The sequence below is a fragment of the Castor canadensis genome, chromosome 1 (assembly GCF_047511655.1).
Source record: "Castor canadensis chromosome 1, mCasCan1.hap1v2, whole genome shotgun sequence".
NCBI lineage: Eukaryota > Metazoa > Chordata > Mammalia > Rodentia > Castoridae > Castor > Castor canadensis.
In genome coordinates this window covers 189,509,354-189,530,793 of record NC_133386.1, presented here as the reverse complement: position 1 = coordinate 189,530,793, position 21,440 = coordinate 189,509,354, and the positions used below count along the sequence as shown (strand labels likewise).

At 34.0% G+C, this 21,440-nt stretch overlaps 2 pseudogenes; both read left to right on the top strand.

Moving 5' to 3' along the window:
- The first annotated feature begins 616 nt into the window (after positions 1–616).
- On the top strand, positions 617–5,096 carry LOC109676231 (olfactory receptor 4C11-like; annotated as a pseudogene).
- A 13,447-nt stretch (positions 5,097–18,543) lies between these two features.
- Positions 18,544–19,356, top strand: LOC109676232 (olfactory receptor 4C11-like; annotated as a pseudogene).
- Positions 19,357–21,440: the final 2,084 nt, after the last annotated feature.

Genomic DNA, 21,440 nt, shown 5'->3' with positions numbered 1-21,440 from the left:
ATTTAAAAACCATAATAATCATTCCATTATATTTATGAATCACTGCATTTCTAAAGACCCCAATGTTCCCTTTCTAGTGACAGAGAACATGTAAAAAGTTCTCAGATAGAAAAAGTGAAGAGAAGAGGCAGAACCTGAACATGAGTCCATATATCTTGGTTTGAAACAAAGAACAGACCTCTAAATAAATGCCTACTTAAAGAAGAGTGGCATTGGCCATTGATAATATTGCCATGCATGAAATTGCAGCATGAATTTCAGATCTATATAATCTAATAATTATCACAATGAAAACTCACATCAGTATGTTATTCAATGTAAGATACTGATTTTGTTCCATCAAAATGTGTGAAATAATTTATTTAGAATTTAACTAATACTTTAGGAGGGGAGAGAAAGGAGAATGGTGGAGTGGGTGAATTCAATTATGATATATTGTAAGAACTTTTGTTAAGTGTCACAATGTACCCCCAGTACAGCAATAAGAAATAGAAATTAATTAGTACTAAATGTTATACAAAGTATTTGGGTTCTTCATATTGGGAGTATAAAAGTGATTCTGTTAAAGGAGAGTGAAGTTGCATAATTTTGCTAACTACATAGAAAATAATTAACAATGAGGACTTCTGAATTTAAAAGTGTGCATCAGTTGTGCATTGCATTTCAGATGTCTTCAGATCAGTCTTTACATTATGCGGGCCACAGCAAATCCACTAGTTTGCTTTCCATGGAGTTTCTAGAGTCAGAGAACAGAAAGACAAATCTCTTCGGTGAGCCTGGGGCACACTGAAGCATGTAGGCTTTTCATTATGGGCAAGCTTAAAATCCAACTGTATCAATGTTAGAAATACAAAGATGTTATTATATGGAATTAAAATATTCTCAGTGATTTTTATTTCTATGTGGTGAATAGATCTTATGAATGTATATGACACCAAAATTAATATTTTGCTCGTGAAAAGATATCCAAATGTTACAACCTTACATTCATTTCCTTTTGCTAGGAAGAAAACTTGCTTTGATACTTTTCTGATATCTCTTTCAAAACTGAGTGTTTAGAGGTATTATATTTCTTGTCTAAGTTCCCAGTACAGGATTTTCCTTATTTTTCTAAAGCTTAGTGTCATTTCTTTTATCCCAAATCCCTGCATGTCTCTGATTTTCCTACCAGTGAATACAAAACATTTTCACCATCAAAGACTTATTTAATTGAATTTTCCTCTTCATCTTTGGTCACTTATATTCAATACTTTATGCATGTTATGCAAGATGTTTAGCATTTTATTTTACAATGTTTATTAAACATATTTGGGTCTCTCATTTTTGCCTTTTAACTATCATGAAATAAACTAGCAAGAGCCACATTCTTGATCCAATTTCAGGCTCTTGTTCAGGTTTTAAAATAGTTTTACAGCAATACAATATAATGGGTAAATGGACAGTTGAAAGTATTTTTGAACAATGAAATAACCTTATGGAAAGCCAGTCCTATTAATCATAATGAAAGGCAGTTCCATATGCCACAGAGCCTCATCTGCTATATGCTCTGCAGATACTGAATTATCTAACCTTCATAGCAACTGCAAAGGGTATTTTATCTTACTGTTTATAATTCATATCAAGAGATCACTAACAGGTAGTGTAAGGGGTTTGAGCCAAGGCAATGTGTTTTCAAACTATGCTGAAGTCACTGAGCTAATATAACTCTAATTAAATTTTTGAAAGTTTGCATCTCAGAGAACATGGTTGGAATCCGATATTTGTCAGCTAAAGTTATACTTTATCTTCTTACATAATTTTGAATTGTCCATTGAGAAATCTATTCTATAAGATTTTGTAGCATCTAAATGGCTTCTCCTCATTTAATTCATATCACACAGTGTCTTCCATAATTAATTATCTTAGTACATTTATCTTAAAATTTCAATAAGTTGCTAATAGTTATGGGCATGTTCCCATTCATCCCAGCAATACATGATGATTTTGTTCCAGTACTTAATGTAATGAGAATCATGGAAGTATGAGCTATTAGAAAAGAAATATAAATTTATAACATTTGGAACAATGGAGTAAATAAAAGGGGAAAATTGACAGCTTGAATTACATAAAAAGAAAAATGTCACAGAAAAAGAGAAATAAAACACAGAAAATCAATGACAATTATAATCTATAAAATATCATTATGATTTTGGTAGATTGATATTCATTCTAGTAAAATATCAGGATTTCTAAAAGCGACCTGACAAAAATTATTGATGATCAGAGGCAATGTTTTCAAAATATCTATAAAATTACAAAATTTCAGCTTATGTTAACGTTAAGATGATAATATAATTTTAAAATATATTTTCTATTTTAAATGTTAATGTTTGTAAGTATTGGTAACATCATATGATAAAATTTTTATAAGTGCCTCAACTTTTTTGAAAGACATCAATATTAAAACCTTACATTTTACATTAAGAAAGAACACAGAGATCCACACATATGCAAAAATATTTATAAAGTTATGCTAAGTTCACCTCACCCCTGTCTAGTTTGACAGGGGTTTAAGGAGAGTAGGGGTAGGGAAGTAGATTAAAATAATTTAAGGAGACTTGATAATTTTTATTCTCACATTTTTATTTATTTTGCATGTTTCATTATGATCATGAAATATTGTACAATTATTTTGTAGTTAATAATGGAAGATTGGTAGAGTGCCTCAAATGCTCGAGAGTGCCTGCCTACAAGCAGGAGGCTCTGAGTTTAAACTCTAGTACAGCCAAAAAAATATGGATCAAAAAATGTTGCAAATACTTTTATTACCTGTTAATAACAATGATGATTTCATTCATTTAAGTAACAATCATGCAGCTTGGAAATTATTACAAATTTATTTCTAGAATTTTTCTATGTGAGTGTGAAAATAGGAAATGAAACCAATAACTCAATGAAGAAATGGCCAAAAAGACACTTCTCATAAAAATTTACATGTTATCATAGCATTACATTGGTAGTTAAGGGCTGGTGGAGTGTTTCACATGGTAGAGTGCCTGCCTAGCAAGCATTAGGCACTGAATTGAAAACCCAGTACCACAAAAAAATTGATAATTAAACTATGGAAAATATAGTAACATAAGAATACTTGGCAAAAGCATTCTAAGTCACAATTATGATGTAAACTGCAATTATATGGTGATTTCAACCAAATTAAATATTTATGCAACAAATAAGGATTTGAAATAGAAAGATGAAGTTATATGTTGAAATTATGAATTTTTTTCAAATAAAAATAATGTTTATAGGAAGTTCAGGACATATATTTTAAGAAGTAAATATGTGATAAAACAAACCACTGTTACAGCATAGTAGAAAATTAATACCATGTCTAATTCACAGGCAGAGAAGCTCAATAATCTAATGGAATAAGTTAAGTGCAGACTAAGTAGGGTAAAGTTTAGTTTCCTTCAATTATGCCTACTTCAAGGTATTATCCAGACTTTGTTATATCATAGCCATCAGTATACTGATGTCTACAATACAAGAAGCACAGGTAAATGTTGTTAGAATAGATTCTTTCTAAAGAACATTTCATCCAAGATACTAAAAGGGTAAAAGATAATGGACACAAAAATAAGTGAGCTCAACTGATAAGATTTTCTTCAGAAAGGATTCCCTGACATTATTTGTGCCTAAATGTATTGAAATAGCATTTCCCAGGATTCATAAAAAATAAAATTTGTAATATAAAAAATGTATGTGCTTTGTTTGTACAAATGTGTGTAAACATTTTGAATTCTTCTGAAAACTCCAAATAAATTAGAGTAACTAATTTATATTCCATTTTTGTTGTGAAAAGGAAAATTTTGAGGCAAATAAGTTACTTATAAAAAGAGTCAATTATTTCAGTTTTCAATCTAGGTAGTAAGCAAAATATTTGAAAAACATTTATTTCCTATTCTTCAAATGCACAATCTTTAGTCAATATAGGATGCTTCTGAATCAACAGATAAATCCTGCCAGGTCCTGCATCTTCAGATTTACAAAGCATCATAGAGGATTCGGGTTCATCCTGAAGACAGATTTAGTACAGCGAGAAAATAACCCAGGAACCCAGAGGATAGTTCATGATCTCCTAAATTTATAGTTCCTTTTTTTTCTCTCTGCAGATTAATTTTCATGCTACAACCTATCTACAGCCACAGATACAGTGACTAACCACAGTGTAACTGAATTCATTTTGTCTGGGTTGACACAAGATACTGGAAAGCAGAATGTAGTAATTGGGATTTTCTTCATTCTTTACTTTATGATGCTGTTGTGGAATTTTCTCATTTTGGTGACCATTAATAGAAGCCAAACACTTGGAAGTCCTGTGTACTTCTTCCTGTTCTACCTATTCTTTTCTGATGCTTGCTTCTCTATAACCACAGTCCCACAATTGATTGTGGATGCCCTTTCTCAGGAAAGTCATTTCCTACCGTGAGTGCATGATCCAGAACTTTTCAAGCCATTTCTTTGGGTGCATGGAGATATTGGTGCTCAACCTCATGTCATTTGATCGATATGTGGCCATCTGTAAGCCTCTGAGATACACAACTATCATGAGCCAACGTGTGCATCATGCATTGTTGAATCTGGCCTGGTCAGTGTCTTTTATCCATTCCTCAGCACAGCTTTTCTTGGCTTTGAAATTACCTTTCTGTGGCCCCAATGTAATTGATCAGGTTTTCTGTGATGTGGAACCTTTGTTGAAACTTGCCTGCATGGACACTTATGTCATTAATCTACTGATAGTGTCTAATAGTGGGCCATATGCCCAGTGAGTTTTGTAATCCTTCTTATCTCCTACATTTTCATTGTACATTCTCTGAGAAACTGGAGTGCAGAAGGAAGAAGGACAGCCTTCTCTACTTGCACCTCCCACATCGTTATTAATTTATTTTTTGTTCCATGTATCTTCACATATACCTGCCCTCCAACCACATTTCCAATGGCAATATGGTGGCCATGTTTTCTACTATTGGGACACTCTTGCTCAACACTCTGACGTATACTCGAGGAATGCAGAAGTGAAAAATGCCAAGAGAAAATTGTTATGTAGGGAAATGTGACTTCAGTTGGCAAATTCTGTGTGAGAATTCTAGTGTATACTTCCTATACAGTTTAGCTTCAGTTTCATGGATTAGAGATGTCAAATTTCCTGGAAATACCCAGTAATCAAATATTCAGGTCTAATATTTCTCAACTTTCAACAATTATTTACATGACAATATTTTACACTGCTATTTTCATGTTGAAGACAATCTCAACTATATAAAGTTTTCTTTCATCACTTTATAATCTCACAATCAAATACTCTCATGGTACTTCAGATCATATACTTATAATTAAATCACATTAACATCAGAAACACCAAGAAATACTGTATTTGTTGATACAGGCCAATAAGGCATAAACAAAATATGGTATATTTGGTATATATATTATCATTTTTATCAAGTGAATGTCATAATATTGCAACAAATACTCCAAATATTTCTGATATATAAAAGAGGAGGCATAGTTCATTTTTGCATTCCAAAAAGGACAATTGTCAAAGCTCATAGTCCCATACTCAAATGTGACAAATGAGTTAATAACGCACCCAATGTATATTTACAATTTTTCTCATTTTATTTATTGCAATTTGAAAGTTTTTAAATTCTACCCTATTATGTTAAAGTATAATTGGTTCTTATATAAGCAATGATAAATTGACATAGATGTTAGATTTTCTGTTTCTTATTGCTCCTTCAAACTTAATAAAATATGAGTGTCTGAGTAAAAATGCCGTGAGCCTCCTAAACTTTTTTTCACTATTAGACAATGCAACATGTGCAAATTCTGATAGAGTTTACCTAGACTTAGAGCTTTGCCTGACATCACTAAAGATTTCTCTTAAAATAGAAAAAAAAGCCTTGGATAAGTTAGTAGCAAACATTTCAAAGTAATTTTGAACCACGGTTGGATAGAAGAACACTTAGTATTGGAAATGGCAGGAGTCCCTTAGGACTCCTGAAGGTGGAAAAGTGGTTCTCAGGACAGAATCTGTCTGTTCACTTCATTCCCTATGACTAATTGGCCCCATCATTTGTGGTGGTCCTTGTTTAACTATGCTAAGTAGCTCATTAGACAAATATTTCAGGCTGAGTGGGAAGTGGTGGGGTGGTCAGATGTTTGTCCCTTTCAATGCTGGGTATTTTGAATTTTTGTAAAACATCTATAAATATGTAATGGGAGAAAAACATATGTTTAATTCACAAGTTCTATCATGGAATGTTTTTAGATGATAGACCTGAATGTGGAGATGATTCTACAGGGAGAATCTCTGTTCTAGAAACAGTTATAAAAAAAGTGCCTGCCAGTATTTTCAATCATTTGATAGAGTCTAACTCAGGTCTCGAAGAAAACCTGTTTGTGGAGTGTATTCTCTCTCCATAGCTTCTGCAAAAGAAAGCAAGAGTGGAGAAAATTGAAGTACAACTTACATGTTGCAGATGCATCAGGAAAATCATCTTCACAGAATTTAAAATTCAAAAAAGAGTAAACTATAGGTTTCCTAATGGATGTCACCTCTTTATTTACAAAACAAAAGGTAAGTTTTCAATTCCATTGAACTCTTTCCTTTCTCCTACCTGCCATTTGGAATGTGGTTTTAGGGACTTCACCATCATCTGTCTCCTGAAGAACCACAAGTTCCAGAGAGAAATTTCAAGTAGTGATGCAAATGTCCAATAGTTCTAGCATATATTATGATCTGCTTTATAAAATTGTGTCTCAGCTCAGTTCTGAAGTGAACATGGACCACAGTGAAGGGTTCAGTGGTGTAGTGTTCAACAGCTGTATATTTCTTATTTGTAAGTCTATGTAGGCCAAGCTTGGGATGTACAATGATTATATGCAGTCAGCTTGCAGGTAGTTGGTGAAATGTGATGTTGTGATACCAATGATGCTAGTTTATCTAAAACCTGTTATTACCCTCAAATTGTACTTTCTCTTTGTGGTGGTGGGGTAAAGATAATATAAGGAGTAGAGTAAAGAGAAACAAAAGTCTATAGTGAAATTCTAGGAAAAATACTCTTAATCTTTACCAAGCTTCTTTGCTCAGTCTTACATGATGAATTTTACCTGACTCATTCCTCGGTACTTATTCCTTCTTTGACTTTTGTTTGCCATATTTTTCCCTTTGCCTCTGACTTCTGCTATACGTTCCCAAACTTTTTATCTTTCTCACTTTTCTTTTCTTTTTCTTTTTCAAATATGCATATAAGATGCTGATTTCTTTGACTTATCTTGAAGATTTCATCCTTTGGATAGTCAGAACACACTTGAAATATCTTATCATTTCCTGCTTATGATTTCTGAATTTATTTTACAACAGCCTGGATGGTTGGAGTGTGATACTTTGCATAGCAAAGGGGATAGTGTACTAAAGAAATTTCCATGGAGCATAAAGGGCTGAGCTCTGGACTTGCATCTTCTCTGAGTTATCTCTGCTAAACTCTGTCTCCTAGCCTAGTCTGATTTTCACAGAGCACAATATTGCTAACTCACCATATAAGATATAAAATAGAAAATACCTAGTAAATGAATGTCTCAGTAAAGATGAACACGCTTGTACTTATTGAAATGGAGGGCAGGGGAAATATCATCACAATCCATGAGATAAACAAAATTCAGGGAATGAAACTCTGTATATTTATGAGGGATGGCATGGTCAGGCTGGGTTGGAGCAGGGATGTGCAGAACACTTGGAGAACAATTGGAGAGCAAGATGGTAGCACAGAGAATGGAATTTTGAAAGCCATGGTGAGGATCTCAGTTATTAAGTTTGGAAATGGTAGTAATTACTTATTATATTCATGGATAACTATATTTCTGAAGTTCTCACTGTTCCTATCAAGAGACAGAAAGGAGATCAAAAGAGAAACACACATGAAACTGAAGAGAAGAGGGAGTACCTTAACTTGGCTTTAATATACTTGCTTAGTGACAGAGAACAGACCTATTAATGAATGCCTTTGAGAAACTACTTTAAGGATGCTAGATGGCCATTGATAATATTGCCATGTATAATTTTACATCATTGATTTCTGCTCTGTATGATATGATAATTATCACAACAAAGACTCACATTAATATGTTAACCAAAGTAAGATATTGCTTTTTCTTTCTTTCTTTCTTTCTCTTTATCTTTCTTTCTTTGTTTTTCTTTCTTTCTTTCTTTCTTTCTTTCTTTCTTTCTTTCTTTCTTTCTTTCTTTTTCTTTCTTTCTTTATTGTTGTACTTTGGGGTACAATATGACATTTACAAAAGTTTTATTCTAGTTGAATTCACCATCTCCATTCTTCTCCTTTGTTTCCCCTCCCCCCATTCCTAGAATAGTTCCATCAGGTCTCATTGTTCCATTTCCATGCATGTGTACATACTATTTCCACCATATTCACCCTTCTATACCTTTTCTTTCACTAGATTGTGTGAAACATTTTATTTAGAATTTATAGTACTAAATGATGTACAAAAGTAATTATGTTGTATGTTTTGGGAGTATAAAAGTGATCTTTCTGAAGCAGGGGAAGGTGTTTAATTTTGCTTGCTACTTAGAGAATAATTAACAATATACACTTCTGAATTTACAAGTCTGAACCTGTGCTGTGTCAACTTTCAGATGACTGCAGACCAGAGTTTATTTAATGAGAGCCACAGTGAATTCACTTCAATATGTTGCAAGGAATGTTTTACTGCAGAGAATATAAAAACAGATCTCTTCAGTGGGTCTCTTGTGCATTGAGGGATGTAGGCTTTTCATTATGGGCAAGTTCAAAGTCCAACTGTGTCACTTAACAACTGAAAGATGGTTAAATTGAATTAAATTACTCTGCATGATTTTTACTTCCAGGTGATGAATAAATCTTAATATTTACTTATATGTATCCAAACTTTTATACTTTGCCAACGAAGAGATATTCAGATGTCACAATCTCACATTCATTTTGTATGGTCAGGAGGACAACTTTACCAAGCTTTTCTGATGTCCCTTTGAAGCCTGCATAGTGCAAGGTTTCATATTGGTCATCTATGTGCCTAACCCAGCACTTTCCTTTTTATTTCTTTTATTCCAAATGCCCTTGTGTATCAGATGAGGTTTGGTTGGCAATCCGTTTCACAACCAAGGACTTGTTTAATTATATTTTCCTCTCATTTGGGCCCTATAAATTTAAGACATTTTTTATGTTTGTTAAAGATAATTGGATCTTTCATTCCCGGTTTCTGATTACCATCAAAATAAAAACTAGCAGCATTCTTATGTTGATAAAACATCAGACACTTAGAAAGTTTCAAAACAAGTTTTACAGTTATATTATGGGCAAATGAGCATTTGGAAGTATTTTTGAATAAGGAAATACCCTCATGGAAAGCCAGTACTAATCTTAATGACAGAAATCATTCTACGTGAACATGCCACAGAGCCACATCTGCTATGCTTTGCAGATACCAAATGTCTAGTCTTCATAGCAATAATAATAATACATTATTTTACTGTTTATGTTTCATGTCAAGGGACCACTAATGGTTAGTGCGGTGGGGTTGAATGGACACAATATGGTTTGGGAAGATGCTCATGTCACTGAGCTAATGTAACTGTGACTGTTTTTGAAAGTATGCATCTCAGAGAACCTGGTTGGGAATTAGAGATTTTTCAAATAAAGTTATACATTATCTCTTTACATAATTTTGAGTTGTTCATGGTGCCTACTTTTTAAATATATATCAGACATTACCTTCAACAAATAAATGATCTTAGTACATTTGTCTTAAAACTCCAGTAAGTTGCTAATAATTATGGGTATTTTCCCATTCATCCCAATAATTCCTGGTAATTGTGTTTCAATATTTAATGCACAAGAGAATTGTGGAATTATGGGCCAGAAAAAATAAACATACATTTTAAATATTTTGAAACAATGGGAAAATTGAAAAACAGAAATATAAATAAAGAAAAAATCATAGAAAAAGAGGAAAAACGCATAGGAAAAGCAAATGACAATTTTTAAATATAAAATAGCATTGTTCTTTTGCAGACAATATCCACCCTGGTAGTATGAAGATAATATTATTAAGAATGAAGTGACAAAAATTTCAGATGATCAGAGGTCAATATTCTCAGAAGATGTTTGAAAATATAATCATTGCTCAATAATGTTAATAATATGATTAAATGAAATTTTATAAATACAACATATTCTGTATTTTAAAAGTTAATGTTGTGACGTATGTAAAAGATTACATCATAAGATAACTTTTTTAAGAACCTCAAATACTTTTTCTTTATTCATTTACTCATATGTGCATACATTTTTGGGGTCATTTCTCCCCCACTTGCCTTCACCCCTTCATTCCCCCCACACGCCTAGCTTCCAGGCAAAACCTGTTCTTCCCTTTTATCCAATTTTGTTGAAGAGTAGACGTAAGCAATAATAAGAAAGACAAAGTGACTTTCTAGTTTAGATAAGGACAGGTATACAGAGAGATTCCTAGCATTGCTTCCATGCACAAGTGTATTACAACCCGAATTGCTTCATCTCTACCTGACCTCTTCACTACTTCCTGGTCACCTTCCCATATGGACCCCTCTAATTTTAAGGTTACTGTATTAGCTCCTCTGCAGTGGGGACATCAAACACTTTCAAGGTTTGGGTTTCCTACCTATCCCCATTCCTCCAGTAAATGCTCTCCCCTTAGCATGTGACCCAAGTCCAACAACAGTACTGCATTTGCCCTAGATCTAAAGTCCACATATGAGGGAGAACATATGATTTTTGGTCTTCTGAGCCCAGCTAACCTCACTCAAGATGATGTTCTCCAGTTCTATCCATTTACTTGTGAATGATAAGATTTCATTCTTCTTCACGGTTGAATAAAATTCCACTGTGTATAAATACCACATTTTCTTAATCCTGTCTTCAGTAGTGGGGCATCTTGGCTGTTTCCATAATCTGGCAATTGTGAATAGTGCTGCAATGACATGGGTGTGCAGAAGCGTCTGGAGTAGCCTGAGTCACATTACTTTTGGGTATATCCCTAGGAGTGGGATTCCTGGATCATATTGGCAGATCTATGTTTAGTTTTTTAAGAAGCCTCCAAATTCTTTTCCAGAGTGGTTGCACTAGTTTGCATTCCCACCAGCAGTCTATGAGGGTTCCTTTTTACCCACATCATCGCCAACACCTATTGGTGATGGTGCTTTTGATGATGGCTATTCTAACAGGAGTGAGGTGGAATCTTAGTGCGGTTTTGATTTGCATTTCCTTTATAGCTAGAGATGGTGAGCATTTTTTCATGTGTTTTTTGGCCATTTGAATTTCTTCTTTTGAAAAAGTTCTGTTTAGTTCAGTTGCCCATTTCTTTATTAGTTTATTAATTTGGGGGCAGTTTACTTTCTTGAGTTCCCTGTATATTCTGGTTGTCAGTCTTTTGTCTGATGTATACCTGACAAATATTTTCTCCCACTCTGTGGGTGGTCTCTTCAGATTAGAGACCATTTCTTTTGTTCTGCAGAAGCTTTTTAATTTCATGTAATACCATTTGTCTATCCTTTCTCTTAATTGCTGAGATGCTGGCATTCTACTGAGGAAGTCCTTGCCTATATCTATTGCTTCCAAAGTATTTCCTACTCTTTTCTGTATTAACTTCAGAGTTTCAGGTCTAATATTAAGGTCCTTGATCCATTTTGAGTTGATAGTAGTACAGAGTGATAAACATGGACCTCTAATATTTTGAAAATTATCAACATTGAAACCTCAGACTTAATTTTACATTGAGGAAGAACATGGAGGTCTCTATATATGCAAAATTATTTATAAAATTTTTATGGAAGTTTATGCAACAAAGTAAGGGCAGGTATTTCTGGTTAGTATGAGAGTAGATGCACATAATTTAAAGGGACATGCTGTTTTTTCTTCTCTCATTCCTTAGTTTATTTTGAATATTTCATCATGATCATGAATTATCATATAATTATTGTATAGTTATTAATAGAGAATAAAATGTTGAAAATACTTTGGTATAAGTCAACAACAATGGTAATCACATACATTAGGTAAAAATACTGCAACTAGGAAATTATTACAAAATTATTTATAAGAGCAAAAAAAGAAATAATGTACATATTTCAATGAAGAAGTGGTAAACAGAAACTTCTCATAAATATTACATGCTATCACAGCATTCAGTTGGCAATATAATGACATAAGAATAATAGGTATAACAATTCCAAGTCACAGTCACTATAGAAATTAACATTATGTGGTGATTTCAATCAAATTAATTATGCAATGAATAAGAACTTGAATTAGAAAGATCATAAAATGACATGTTAAAATTATTTTTTTTTTTCAGATACAAATAGTGTTTTTAGAAAAAGTGTTCTGGGTAAATCAGGTCATATGTGTTAAGATGGACATATTTGATAATACAAAAGACTATTATAAGCAAGTTGGGAATTTAATACTATGTCTAATTCACAATCAGAGAAGCTTTATAAAGAAGTATGTTTAAATGTAGACTTAAATTTAAACATAAATTTAATACATAAACAAAGTAAGGTGAAACATAAGTTTCCTAAAATTATGCCAACTTTCAGATATTATTAATATCTTGTTATATCATGGCCATCACTAAACTCACGTCTTAAACACAAGAGTGCTTAAATAGTTCTCAGAAGAAATTCTTTGTAAATCACATTTTATCAAAGAAAGTAAACAGGTTAAAGATAACTAGCACAAAAATAAGTGCACTCAACTGTCACCATGAAGGATTGCCAAACATGTTTAACAGCCAAGTGTATTGGAATAGAGTTTTTCAGAAATCAGAAAAGGGATAAAATGTTTTCATAAAAGTGTGTGTGCTTATATATGTAGAAAAATTTTAATTTATTTGTGAAAACTTCCAATAAAGTAGTGCAAATATTTTGAACTCCATTTTTGATATAAAAAGACTAAATTTCAAAACAGGTAAACTGGTTGTACAAAAGAAAGAACACAAGGATTCCAAGATGGCAGCTAGAGGGAGGAAGCAGAAAGTGAGCCTCCTATAGTGAAATCTTGGAGAGACACTGGAGACACACTTTGTAGGCAAAAATCACTGAGAAGAGGCAAAACTTTGACCCCTCCACACCTCCAGCTGGTGCAGAGAATCTCCAAATCATGTTAAACAGAGAAACAAGGCGGGTCCCCAGGCCACCAGTCGCCTGCGCCCAGAAGGCTTGGGAAGACGTGGACAAGGTGAGCTTCGCAGTACCGTGGTATCCCACAGACAAGCCTGGGCCACAGCAGCATAGCCCCTGGACAGACTGACCCCCACCTGGGGAAAAAAGAGAAACTGAGTAATAAGCAATAAGAACAATAAAGACATGCGGGAAAGAGGGTGAGGCACACTGAGTGCCCAAGATTGGGGGAAGGGAATCCTTCCCAGGACTATAAATAAACAAGCCGGGTGGGCCAGAGAGGCTCTGGCGGGAGTAGGGGTGCATGCCCAGCAACCGGGAGTGGGAAAGCCTGTGAGAGTGTCGGAGGGAGGAAAACTGCACAGGAGAGGGGGGAAGACCCACTTCCCATGTGAGCTATAAATAAACACACAGGCCTGAGGACGTGGGTGCAGTCTTACCTTTCCCAGTGCTTGGAAAGTGGAAAGCTTGTAGCAGAGGCTCACAGGAAAACTCTGAGTAAACAACACCTGCAGGGCCAGGTGAGTGCTAAGCTCACCCCAGAGATCTGCATAAATAATGCCTCCAGCAACAGCAGGCTGACAGCAGTGGGCAGGCAAGCCACAGCTGCAGTTACCATTCACAGAACTTTCTCCAGACTCTTTTTTTTGTTTTTTTTTTCTTTTTTTCTCCCTACCTTTGATGAGAGAACAACCAAATTACACTGCATGCTGAAAAACTTACTGAAACTGTATTGCATTTGAACTTGGGACAATTGGTGGGGTTTTTGTGTGTGTGTGTGTGTGTGTGTGTAGTTTTGTTCTACTTTATGCATCCCCTTTGATGTGACAACTACAGAACAACATCTGAGGCATCATCTCCAGGATTGGAGACTGAGATGGACACCCAAATTATTAAGACTGAAACTTCATTGCATTTGAACTTGGAGGTTTTTTGATTTTTTGGTTTTTTGGGTTTTTTTTAAAAATTTTCCATTTTTCATTTTATTTTATTTTATTTTATTTTATTTTTATATATAGATATTTCTTTCATTTACCTATTTTTTATTTTTAGTCTTGTATTTTTTTAATTTTTTATTTTCAATGCTCTATCTCGCTAATGCCTGTTCAGCTTACTGTCAATTAGTACACTAATGCTCCCTGTTTATACCTTTGAAACTTTCTTGTCTGATTCCTTGTTCTGTTTTCTCCTTCTTGTCTGTTTATTTACTTTTCCCTTTCCTTTAACATCTTGCTTTCCATCTCCGCTCACCCTTCCATTCTAAATATTACCATTGTTATTATTACAAGCTAGAAAATACTTAATTGCACACAGTACAGGGACAGTAACAACACCAAAGACAATGACAGGAAGACAGAAAAAAACAGGAAAACCAGTTTCCCCACAGCAAAAAATTTGTACAGGAACCAGAGGGGAATGAAGAAAACAGATACTCAGATCCAGACTCCAAGAAAATGAAGATAAATTATGCAAAAAGACCCAATGAAGCCCAGAAGAATAACTTAAAGGAAGACATACTACAGGTACTCAATGAGAATTTTATAGAGATGATACTGGATAGGGTCAACCAAAATGTATAGAAAACATTCAAGAAATTCCAAGACAACAAAAATAGAGAATTTGAAAAAGCAAAAGAAGAAATAAAGGAAACCATAGAAGCACTATATAAACACCAAAGTGAAAGAGAGAACACAATGAAAAAACAGATAAATGAACTCAGGACAAAAATAGACAACATTAAAGAGGAAACAAGCCAGGATATGGAAAACCTCAGAAAAAAAGAACAAAACAGAACTGCAAAACAAAACGGAAGGCTAATCCAGCAGAATAGAACAAACAGAAGACAGAATCTCAGAACTTGAAGATGAAATGGAAATTAAAGGAACAACTGAAGAACTATTAATTAAACAACTCAAGACCTGTGAAAAGAAAATGCAAGAACTCACTGATTCCACCAAAAGACCAAACTTGAGAATCATGGGCATCGAAGAAGGAGAAGAGGTACAAGCGAAGGGAATGCGTAATATATTCAACAAAATAGTAATGGAAAATTTCCCAAATCTAGAGAAAGATATTCCCATACAGATGCAAGAGGCCTCCAGGACACCAAACAGACCAGATCAAAGTAGCACTACCCCACGACATATCATCATTAAAACAAGATCAGAAACTAGAGAAAGAATATTGAAGGCTGTAACAGAAAAAAAACAAGTAACATACAAATGTAAACCCATCAAAATCACAGCAGACTTCTCAACAGAAACATTAAAAGCAAGAAGAGCGTGGGGTGCGATCTTTTGGGTACTGGATGAAAATAACTTCAAACCCAGGATACTCTACCCAGCAAAACTATCATTCAAAATAGATAGAGCAATAAATGCCTTCCATGATAAGCAGAAACTAAAACAATATGTGACCACAAAGCCACCACTACAAAAGATTCTTCAAGGGATTCTGCACACAGAAAGTCAAACCCAACTTAACCATGAAAAGACAGGCAGCACCAAACTACAGGAAAAGAAAAAGCAAGACAGTAGAGGGTAACCTCAACTTAGGTACACACAATCAAACATTCAAACAACTAAGACAACTAAATGACAGGAATCACCACATACCTATCAGTACTAACACTTAATGTTAACAGACTTAATTCACCCATCAAAAGGCACCGCTTGACGAAATGGATTAAAAGGGAAGATCCAACAATTTGTTGCTTACAGGAGACCCACCTCACTGACAGAAATAAGAATAGGCTTAGGATGAAAAGGTGGAAGAAGATTTACCAAGCAAATGGCCCCCCAAAACAGGCAAGAGTAGCAATACTTATCTCAGACAAAGTAGACTTCAAACATACATTGATCAAATGAGATAAAGAAGGCCATTTTATACTAATAAAAGGGGAAATAGACCAAAAGGAAATAATGATAATCAACCTGTATGCACCCAATGTCAACGCACCCAATTTCATCAAACATACCCTGAAAGACCTAAGAGCATATATTAATGCCAACACAGTGGTTGTGGGAGACTTTAACACCCCATTATCATCAATTGATAGGTCATCCAAACAAAAAATCAATACAGAAATCCAAGATCTAAAATATACAATAGATAAAATGGACCTAGTTGATGTCTACAGAATATTCCATCCAACTTCTACACAATATACATTCCTCTCAGCTGCCCATGGAAACTTCTCCAAATAGATCATATCCTAGGACACAAAGCAATTCTCAGCAAATATAAGAAAATAGAAATTATACCGTGCATACTATCTGATCACAATGCAGTAAAAGTAGAACTCAACAACAAAAGTAAAGACAAAAAACATGCAAACAGCTGGAAACTAAATAACTCATTACTTAATGAAGAATGGATCATCAATGAAATAAAAGAGGAAATTAAAAAGTTCCTGAAGTCAATGAAAATGAAAACACAACCTACCAGTACCTATGGGACACAGCTAAGGCAGTCCTGAGAAGAAAGTTTATAGCCATGAGTGCATATATTAAAAAGACTGAAAGATCCCAAATCAATGACCTAATGATACATCTCAAACTCCTAGAAAGACAAGAACAAGCAAATCCCAAAACAAATAAAAGGAGAGAAATAATAAAAATAAGAGCTGAAATCAACGAAATAGAAACCAAAAAAACCATACAAAGAATTAATGAAACAAGAAGTTGGTTCTCTGAAAAAAAAAAAAAACAAGATCAACAGACCCCTGGCAAACCTGACAAAAATGAGGAGAGAAAAAACCCAAATTAGTAGAATTAGGAATGCAAAAGGGGAGATAACAACAAACACCATGGAAGTCCAGGAAATCATCAGAGACTACTTTGAGAACCTATATTCAAATAAATTTGAAAATCTTAAAGAAATGGACAGATTTCTAGATACATATGATCATCCAAAACTGAATCAAGAGGAAACTAATCACCTGAATAGATCTATAACACAAAATGAAATTGAAGCAGCAATCAAGAGTCTCCCCAAAAAGAAAAGTCCAGGACCTGATGGAATCTCTGCTGAATTCTATCAGACCTTTAAAGAAGAATTGACACCAACCCTCCTTAAACTGTTCCATGAAATAGAAAGGGAAAGAAAACTGCCAAACACGTTTTATGAAGCCAGTATTACATTTATCCCAAAACCAGGCAAAGATACCTCCAAAAAGGAGAACTATAGGCCAATCTCCTTAATGAACATTGACGCAAAAATCCTCAACAAAATAATGGCAAACCGAATTCAACAACACATCAAAACGATTATTCACCACGACCAAGTAGGCTTCATCCCAGGGATACAAGGGTGGTTCAACATATGAAAATCAATAAACGTAATAAACCACATTAACAGAAACAAAGACAAAAACCACTTAATCATCTCATAGATGCAGGAAAAGCCTTTGATAAGATCCAACACCTTTTCATGATAAAAGCTCTAAGAAAACTAGGAATAGAAGTAAAGTACCTCAACATTATAAAAGCTATATATGACAAACCTACAGCCAGCATTATACTTAATGGGAAAAACTGAAACCATTCCCTCTAAAATCAGGAATGAGACAAGGATACCTGCTATCTCCACTCGTATTCAACATAGTACTGGAATTCCTAGCCAGAACAATTAGGCAAGAAGAAGGAATAAAAGTAATACAAATAGGTAAAGAAACTGTCAAAATATCCCTATTTGCAGATGACATGAGCCTATACCCTAAAGACCCAAAAAACTCTACTCAGAAGCTTCTAGACATCATCAATAGCTATAGCAAGGTAGCAGGATATAAAGTCAACATAGAAAAATCATTAGCATTTCTATACACTAACAATGAGCAAACTGAAAAAAAATTTATGAAAACAATTCCATTTACAATAGCCTCAAAAAAAATCAAATACCTAGGTGTAAACCTAACAAAAGATGTGAAAGACCTCTACAAGGAATACTATAAACTTCTGAAGAAAGAGATTGAGGAAGACTATAGAAAGTGGAGAGATCTCCCATGCTCATAGATTGGTAGAATCAACATAGTAAAAATGTCGATACTCCCAAAAGTAATCTACATGTTAAATGTAATTCCCATCAAAATTCCAATGACATTCATTAAAGAGATTGAAAAATCTACCTTGAAATTTGTATGGAAACACAAGAGGCCACGAATAGCCAAGGCAATACTCAGTCAAAAGAGCAATGCTGGAGGTATCACGATACCTGACTTCAAACTATATTACAAAACAATAACAATAAAAACAGCATGGTACTTGCACAAAAACAGACATGAAGACCAGTGGAACATGACTCTGATGTGGAATTTTCTCATTGTGGTGACCATTAAATGAACCCAGACACTTAGAAGTCCCATGTACTTCTTCCTGTTCTACCTGTCCTTTTCTGATGCTTGCTTCTCAACAACCACAGCCCCACGATTGATTGTGGGTGCCATTTCCTCAAGCAAAACCATTTCCTACAGTGAGTGCAAGATCCAGATCTTTACAGGGCATTTCTTTGGATGTATGGAGATATTGGTGCTCATTCTCATGTCATTTGATTGATATTTGGCCATCTGTAAGCCTCTGAGATATACAACCATCATTAGCCAACATATATGTTATTCATTGGTGAATCTGGCCTGGGTGGGATCTTTTATCCATTCTTTGGCACAGTTATGCTTGGCTTTGAAATTACCTTTCTGTGGCCCAAATGTAATTGATCACTTTTTTTGTGGTATATAACCTTTGCTGAAACTTGCCTGCATGGACACTTATGTCATTAATCTACTGATAGTATTTAATAGTGGGGCCATATGCCTGGTGAGTTTTGTAATCCTTCTTATTTCCCACATTTTCATTTTACATTCTCTGAGAAACTGGAGTGCAGAAGGAAGAAGGAAAGCCTTCTCTACTTGCACCTCCCACATCATTGTTATCAATTTATTCTTTGTTCCATGCATCTTCACATACACTTGCCCTCCAACCATGTTTCCAGTGGACAAGATGGTGGCTGTATTTTATACTATTTGGACGCCCTTGCTCAACCCTCTTATCTACACTCTGAGGAATGAAGAAGTGAAAAATGCCATGATAAAATTATGGTGTAGGGAAATATGATTTAAGTTGATAAATACTATGTAAGTAACCTAATGTACACTTCTTTAGAAATTTTAGTTTATTGCATTAACTAGAGATGTAAGATTTTCTAAGAATACCCAGATTCAAAAATTCAAGTGTAGTGTTTCCCAACTTTGAACTTTTTTATTTAAGGATATTTTACACTGCTATCTTCCTGTTGAAGACAATCTCATCTATTTATAGAGTTTCCATTCAAAACTATCAAATGCTGTCAATGTATTTCAGATCATGTGCTTAAGATTAAATCTCATTGGCACCAGGAAATACTACCTTAATTGATACAGGCTTATAAGACAAAGACACGACAAAATATGATATACTTTGTGTGTGTATGATCTCCTTTATCAAGTTAGTATGTCATAATTTTGCATCAAAGATTCCATATATTTCTGATATCTAGAAATGGAGGCAGTCAATGCTTACATAGCAAAAAGGAAATTTGTCTAAGTTCTTAGGCCCATATTCAAAATTGGCAAATGGTTTTACACATAACACAATGGATAGTCACAGATTTCCCTATTTTATTTCTTACAATTTGGTTTTTTTAGTATTTGAAATTCATCCTAAAATATTTAAATGTAGTTGATTCTCATGCAATTGATTCATTGACACAGATATTTGATTTCGTTTCTTGTTTCTCCTTTAAACTTAATATTGGTAAAATATCAGTGTCTGAGTGAAAACACCCAAAACCTACTGAATTTTCTTCTCTTACTAGATAACACAACATATATATATTCCACTAGGTTTTAGAGATGTTCAAAAATTAAAATGTATTATTTATAATGTTAATCTCAATGGCAAAATTTACTCCATACTCACTTTCAGCTGAATCTGGCAACTTGTAATTAGAAAGGCAAACAGGAAAGCCCAGGGATGGAGGAGACAAAGAATAGAGAATTATTCAGGGGGCAGAAAAGTCTCACTTTTCTAGTTATATTAACAAGGTGAGAAGTGAATTTAACTATGATATATTGTAAGAACTTTTGTAAATGTCACAATGGACCCTCAGTGCAACAGTAATATATAAATAAAAGAAAGAAAAAGAAGGTTACTTACTGTCTCTGGACATGACAAATATTGAAAAATGTATATTTCCCTTTTGTTGGGACCATCTTGTGTGTTCATTAAAGATTGTCTCCATGGCATTTGTAGTTATAGTAACCTTGATGTAGAAGGGAATGTCTATTCTTTTTGAGTATCAGTGACTTCTTTCAAAATGCTCTCCTCTTCCAAATGACCTTATTGGAATTCCCTGTAGAAGACTTTTTTGTGGCTCCCTTTAAAAGTGTATTGGGAGATGTCCAGGTTTCATTTTTTTAGACATTGACTACTTTAATTTAAAAAAAAAAATCCTCAAAGTAGTGTCAACATATAGCAAACAAAATAATTTGTTATTTAACATGTACCTCATGTTAAACTCAATTTTAACTTATTTTCATCAGTTTAAAAACCAAACTACAGAATAAAAATTGCTTACATATAGCATAAACAGTTATTGATTATAGATTATTGGTATATTTTTTAAATATTCATTATGTATACACTTAGTCAATGTGATTAATGCAATAAATAATTGCCATGGTTTGAAAATAAGTTTTATTTTTATAATTCTATCCAATACATAAAATCTACATACTAAATACTTAACCAAATGATAAAGATAACTCTTAAAGCTTAGTTACATAGCAATTAAGATAGGGAAAATGTGTAAAGATTCTAAAGTAAGCTAATCTTTAACCTATGAGTTTCTCATACTCAAGATTCATTAACATGGAGTTAATTCTTTAGAGGTTCAAAACCTGTGAAAAAATTTCAACTTAATGGGTCTCACTGTGTAGGCAATCTGTCTAAAAAATACATGGGGAAGAGTCTTTGCTTCCATTACCTTCATGGGGAAGAGGAAATGTTTTTCTTTTTCTTGCACCTTCCCCTGGTATATAATTTATTCTATTATACTAAAGTAAATCCTTTGATGAAACTTCCACATTGTGAGACTCCTTGTTGTGAGATACTTTGAAATGCTTTTCATGTTTGTGGATCTCAAGAACCTGAGATTTTGC